Here is a 7,428-nt window from a genome sequence, read left to right on the forward strand (position 1 = left end):
ATAGTGATAACTTCTCTTATCCTCTTTGGATCTGGCTTCATCTTGTGTGCCTTCATCATAAGGGAGAAGCTTGTATCTTGGAGACGAAGTTTCCTTTAGTAGCTTATGCTGAAAACGAATGGTTAATTATGTTTTTGAGGACCTTCGGAAGGAGAAGGCCCCCAACAGTAGCCCCTCGCAGTATTGATTTGTTTCTTTGTAACAAATTTAGACTACGATGTGAACGAAAGCCTTTAGCCAAAGGTTCGAAAAAAACATCTTCCCTTCGCTAGAATAGCGAATTACACTGACCTGCGGGATCCACCAGACTGTGGGGCTCTGAACATATAAATAGGAGCCTGCATCGTGGGTATTTTTTGTGCTATTTTAGTTGCTTACATTGCGCTCATCATTTTAACATTTCTTGGAAGATTGAGTTCAATTAGATTTTAAGCTTCAGCATTCTAGCAACCATCGACCAAATGGCTGATGAAAAGAAGGTTGTTGATCTGGCGCTGGCCGGATTTTACGAAGCTATGGAGAAAACCAACGCAGAGAAGATTGCAAATGAGATGTTAGCTGGAATATCTGAAAACTCCAGCGATAGTGAAAATTTTGATGTGTAAAGTGGAAATGAAAATGTTGAAGATCGGCCCTGGAGACCAAGCCACGTTGTCTTCAGAAAATCAACTACTAAGCAAGGGCAAATCGATGCAATGAGGGGGAGGTATTTCCGTGATATCTCAATCATGAGGGCCGAAGGAGAGAATAATGTTCCTCTTCTCGAAGCCGACGAAGTGGTAGTTTACAGAAGCTTCATTAAAGCGGGGCTTTGGTTCCCTCTGGATAAATTGCTGGTCGAAGTTATGAAAACCTTCGAAATTTACCTTCATCAACTTACTCCCAAAGCCATCAAGGTGGGGATCTTTATATGGGCCATGAGGAGCCAAGGACTGGAACCAAATGCAAGATGCTTTTGCAACATTCGTGGGTTGTCTTATGAGATGAAGGCTACTGGAAAGAAGCAATATCACAACAACTTTGGTTGTTATAGTTTCGTGTCTCGGTCTGAAGTGAGCTACCCAGTTCCCACATTTCGGAAGAGGTGGTCGGGTTCATGGATGCAGGAATGGTTTTACATGAAAAATGATCTAAGTGTAAGGGAGGATGTGAGAGGGATTATCCAACACCCTATATGGTCTCGCTTCGGCATAAGGAGGACAGGCACTGCCCTTGGGAGTGATATACAAACATGCTAGGTGGCTTTCAATATAGTGTGTACTACATAGGCACAAGAGATTTAGTGCAGGAGCACATTGCTTATAGAGTGTGGCCACTAGCAGATGGGTTGGAAATGCCAAAGGAGACTGTTGCTAGCTCTAGCCAAGGTGGTTTAGTCTACCTGAAGTATACCTTCAGGTACAGGAGTCATTTTGATGAACCGAATGACGACTGGCTAGATGCCATAGAGGCGACTAGTGATGAATTGCTTGGAGCATATTCAAAGGCTGAAGATGATGCCATGACAACTGCCTTCGAAGCTCGAGGCAAAAAGAGGCTGAACATGGTATTTGATGTCATTGGATTTGTATATCCAGACTACTGTTATCCTTTCCAGAAGCAAGGAAAGAAGAGAAAGACTGCTACTTCGACGACTTCTAGCGCGTCGAGGTCAAAAAAGGTTAAAGTTATGATGCGTTGACCCAGGCACATTGAGACGGCCGAAGTGCCAAAGCTAATTGAAGGGTCCGCTTCTATGTCTGTGCCCGTCGAGGCTATGATAGAACAGGCTCAGGAGCCGAAACTGGAGAAGGCAGCAGAGCAGCTAAAGATCCTGAGTCCACCATGTATGACGGAACTGCCGAAGGCATCAAGGATCCCTGCAACAACTCTAAGGAAGAGGAGAATGGCCAGCGTACTAGACGCTGTTATGGAATCTGTAAAGGCACTCCCGCTTCTTTTGAAGCGCCTAGTATAGAAGGCAAAATTTTAAAGAAATCTGACGAGGCTGGCATGGCGCAAGCCGTTTCTGAGGCTGGACCCTCAGTTCCTGCCGAAGCAAGTCCTTCGGAAACTGCACTAATAATATTGGAAAAAGAGGGTGCCTATGAGAAATCCAAGACTCATGCCTCCGGAGCACCTCCCGAAGAGCTAGAGTTCATTGTGCGACATGCTTCGGGGAAGCAATTGTCGGAGGAGCAGATTGCCGAAGCAAGACAGTATGCCAAGGATCTGAAGTACCCCCGAGGGTCCTTAGTGTACAGTGGCAATGACGAGGATGATTTCCTTTATTGTCTGCCATACAATAAAGAGATCTTTGTCTGCCGAGAAATGATGAATAATATGGGGTACCCGAAGCTTGAACTTGGCATGTCTGCAATGTCGAAGCATGATCTTGCAGATAGCCTTGCTTATAATAGTCTGAAGGTACATATACTTTTATTGTAAAATAAACTATATTTGTAGCTTTTCTTGCTATCATTATGTTCTCATATATTTTTATTATTAGGGCTTGATTCTAAGTAAGGCTTTAAAGGCCCAAAAGGAAGCAGAAGATGAGAGTTGTCAGATAGCTCTTGGGAATCTTCGGACAGAAGTCATTTCACTAAGGAATGAAGCTCTCGAGAAAGATAAGATATTGTTTTCCTTAGTGGACAGGCTGAAAACTAGTAAAGCCAAACTTAGTGCACAAACCGAAGCTCACAAGGCCGAAGTTGAAGATTTGAAGAAGCTTGTGGAAACGAGTGAAATTTTTGAAGTTGCAAAGGCGAAGCACGAGATAAGAGAAATTGAAAGATTAAGAGTACAAAATAATGTCGAAGAGCTCCGCGACTCCAAAGAGAGATGCTACAAAATATCCTTGGAGTGCGCCAAAACTCTAAAGAACAGTTTCATAAAGGTGGGAGCATATTCTTCCAAGCAGAAATTCATCCGCGGTGACCCCGATGGTGTCGTCCAGTGGATCAGCGAAGAAGTCGAGGCCTTTGACGAAATTTTAAGTGATCGGGGAGACTTCCGCGCATCCACCGGTGTACGAGGGGTCGCGACGACCTTAGAGAAAGCCGGTTGTGAGCATGTTAAGGCTGCAGCTCAGTCGGGATTTGTTTTCTCGTGGAAGACACCAAAGACCCTTCGGCTGAGGCTTCTACGTTGGGCGGGAGATTATACTCGGATGTGTGGATGAAGGGCGGTCATGAGATGGCTGATGAAGCGATTAGAGAAAATGAAAAAGAATCTCACGACACTCAAGAAGAAGCAAAGCGAGCTGAAGAAGCTGCTGAGCGTGCAAGGCTTATAGGAACTTTTACTGAGGTTTAGCTTCGGAGTTCGTTTTCAGCTTCGGAATTAACCAACACATTTTTTTATTGTAGATGAACTTTCTCCTCCACCGGAGCCGTATAATCCCGAAGCTGACCCGGCCATGAAGGAAATGTTAGACATAATAATAATCGCTAATGAAGCTGTTGTCGAAGTCGTCGACAGACTACTAAATGAAGCTGCTGAAAAAGTGCGAAGGAAGACTAAATTTTTGTATTCTTGAAAGTGTCATGCTTGTGTATGACTTTCGTCTTTTATAAGAAACAAACATCAAGTTTATGTATATTGATGTAATATACTTCTTTGTGATGCATGAAATCTTTGTACGTACCATTTTTGAGCTGTTGGCGAAAAAACACATCCCCTTCTTTTCATGCTCGTGAAGAAAAAGATTCTCCTTATGTCACTGCTGTTGAAAATTAACTTCGTATAGAAAGATATATCTGCCGAAAGCATGTCTCGTGCTATAGTATTCCCTTTTCATAATCTGGTCAATTCTTTCGAAAGGGAAACTTCCCTTTGTTTCTCCACATCTTTTTTGGTGATGCAAGATGATGTATGATGCGATGCTATGCAATATGATATGATGATATGATGCGGAATGTCACTTGTGCAGAAAGTAAGAAACCACACAGATACACCCCCAGACTCTGCATCCCCTTGGGAACGACTTTGGAGTCTCTTCACCTTTTACTTAGGTGGTATTTCAACTCTGCATCCCCTTAGGAACGACTTTGGAGCTTCTTCACCTTTGATTTAGGTGGTATTTAAGCTCTTCATCCCCTTAGGAATGACTTTAGAGCTTCTTCACCTTTTATTTAGGTGGTATTTAAGCTCTGCATCCCCTTAGGAACGAATTTTGAGCTTCGGAACTTACTATGCGCTCCCTTAGGAACGACTTTTGAGCTTCGAAACTTACTCTGCGCTCCCTTAAGAACGACTTTGGAGCTTCAAAACTTACTCTTGTCACACTCGATGGTGTAACCACAGGTTTATTACATCAAGCTGAAGGTTAAACCTTCCTGTACTGTCTTTTTAGAAAGAAATGTAAAAACAAAAGGAGTAAAAATATATCAAATCAGAGCTCTCTTTTGGCCAGAACATTGCGCCATCTTTAGTAGATATGCCTTGACTCAGGCACAGTACTGTTAACTGTGCGAGCTTCGGACTGATCCTGAAGGTCACATTGCTACAGAGGCCAAAGATGACCTTCTGGCTGTTGATCATGACTTGGGGCAGGCGCTAGTGGTGGGGGTGGTGGTAACTGAGCCCAGGAAGCTTAAGAGTGACTTGCTGAAGCAGCAGAAGTCGTAGGCTATTGATTGCCTACGTATTCCGGGATATATGGAGAGTAGCACGAAGCAGTATGCAGGACCTGCTTCGGCTGATTCTGTCGTGCCTCGGCTTTAGCAATTTCCTTTTGCTTTTGGATCGTGACTTGGCACGTCCTCGTTGTGTGTCCCTTGTCCTCACCACAGAAAAAGTCAGAACAATTTCCTGGGCTGATTACCTCCCTCCGCCAAAGCTTCTCCCCCCTCTGTCTCTCGGAGCTGGTGGTCTATAATAAGTTTGCTGCATGCCCGAAGACTATGAGCTGTGGTGACTGCTCTGAGCATTGTTGGCCCTTTCATCGTTGGCATTGGGATTGTGGATTGTCTTGACATGCCTGGGATGAAGTCTTCCTCCGAAGCCCCTAGTCATTTCATAATACCTATATGCTTCCTCCCTTCTTTGGCGGAAATCATTATCAGCCCAGATGTACTCATCCATCTTCTGAAGGAGTTTCTCCAAGGTTTGTGGTGGTTTCCTTGCAAAATATTGGGCTATGGGTCTTGGCCGAAGCCCCTTGATCATGACCTCAATGACAATCTCATTGGGCACTGTAGGCACTTGAGCTCTCAAACGCAGGAACCTTCGGACGTATGTCTGTAGGTACTCCTCATGGCCTTTGCGTGCATTGAAACAGGGCCTGAGCAGTGACTGGCGTCGTCTGAAAGCCCTAGAAGCTGGTGACTAGCATGTCCTTCAGCTTCTTCCACGACGTAATTGTCCCTGGTCGAAGAGAGGAATACCATGTCTGAGCCACGCTTCTGACTGCCATGACGAAGGACTTCGCCATGACAACAGTGTTGCCCCATACGAGGATATTGTTGCCTCTTAGCTCATCAGAAACTGCTTTGGATCCGAATGTCCATCATACATGGGTAACTGAGGTGGCTTATAGGATGGGGGCCACGGGGTAGCCTTCAATTCTACTGCAAGAGGAGAAGCATCATCGAAAGCAAAGTGACCATGATGAAAATCGTCGTACCATTCATCTTCATTGATTGGGCTTTCTTGATGAAGCTCCCTGTGTTGGGGCCTTCGTTCTTGGTCATCTTGAGTGAGATGGCGCATCTCCTCAGCTGCTTCATCAATCTTCTTCTGAAGGTCGGTCAGCCGAAGAATTTTTTCCTTTTTCCTCTGTACTTGCTGATGAATTGCTTCTAAGTCCCTGATCTCCTGGTCAAGCTCCTCCTCATGAAGTGTTGGGCTAGTAGCCTTTCTCTTCTGGCTCCTAGCTTCTCGCAAGGAGAGCATGTCCTGATTTGTGTCCAGTGGCTGCAGAGCAACCCCTGGCGCTGTTGTCTTCTTCGGCGGCATGACGAAGGTGGATGCTTGCCGAAGGTGATCGTATAGGTTCACCAGAGGTGGGCACCAATGTTGGTCACTTGTTCTCAAATGTTGTGAATCAAGAACAAGGCAACACAATTGTTAAAGATTAAGAACCTTCGTCTTCAGAAGCATTATCTTCACATGGGTATAATGCTCATCAGACGAAGGACAAGAAGGACATACCTTCATCATTTAATATGTGAATAGGAATGCGAAAGGAGAAACATGATAACTGCATCTCATTAACTCATTTATTCTTGCATTCCATAAAACATAAATGAATATCAACAACGTTAGTATTACATTGATACCTTCGGTTTGCTCGAGGGAGTGGATGCAAGAAAGTGAATACAATTCAGCGTGAACAGTATGGTGTTACTGTTCATCTATTTACAGGCACGGGACGCAGCCCAAGCAAAAGTACATTTATGTCCTCAACATTTACACATGATCGTAATGCAAGTTATTAATGAATAAGTAGTATTTTCCTCTTTCGGTCGTCATCATTGTCCATCGTCTTCATTGAGAGCCGAAGCTGTCCATATAGTGATAGCTTCTCTTATCCTCTTTGGATCTGGCTTCATCTTGTGTGCTTTCATCATAAGGGAGAAGCTTGTATCTTGGAGACGAAGTTTCCTGTAATAGCTCATGCTGAAAACGAATGGTTAATTATGTTTTTGAGGGCCTTCGGAAGGAGAAGGCCCCCAACAGTACACATGATGTTGCTACTGCGAAGAAAATATTTTTATGAAGTTAACGCAACTTTAGTGGGTTAAAAAGGAGCTAAAACATACAAGTTATGGATTTTCTAAGCTTTTAGAATTATTTCTATAGTAAAAACCGAATTTCAGAATTACTTTATTAAGGCCATGGACCGTTTTGTAAATTCCAGGGACCGTGAAAGTTGCCTAGAGGGGGTGAATAGGCAAGCGGAAACTTTTTCAACAAAAACTAGAAACGAACTGGGTAAAACCGGTTCAGCCGGTTTGCACGAGCTCAACTAAAGAATCAGATACAAGCTGAATTGATCTCAAAATTCACCCAGTTAACTTTGGAAATGAGATGTTGTAGTTGATCTACAGGGTTCAAAGTAGTAGATCTAAGAAGGGCACTTCTCAAAATCCACACACAAAAAAGATATAAACAAATCTTCCACGGAATGGTGAGAGAACGAAGAACACGAACAAACACAATGAGCAAGAACACAAGAGACACAAGATTTATCCTGAGGTTCGGTCACACCACCAAGGTGCCCTACTTCCTCATTGAGGCGCCCACCAAGAGTCAGGTCTCTTTCAACCCTAATCCTCCCTTTGCCGACCACAAAAGTCAAGCCCACACACTAATCTTTGCTCAAACGAGCGGGTAATACAAACTTTCTTGTGGTCTTCCACAAGATTTGGTGACTCACAAGAGACACCTAGTCATTTAGGAGCTAGAATATCCAAGAGTAATGAATCCACAAATAACTTGATG

The sequence above is a fragment of the Zea mays genome, chromosome 4 (genome assembly GCF_902167145.1).
Source record: "Zea mays cultivar B73 chromosome 4, Zm-B73-REFERENCE-NAM-5.0, whole genome shotgun sequence".
NCBI classification, from domain to species: domain Eukaryota; kingdom Viridiplantae; phylum Streptophyta; class Magnoliopsida; order Poales; family Poaceae; genus Zea; species Zea mays.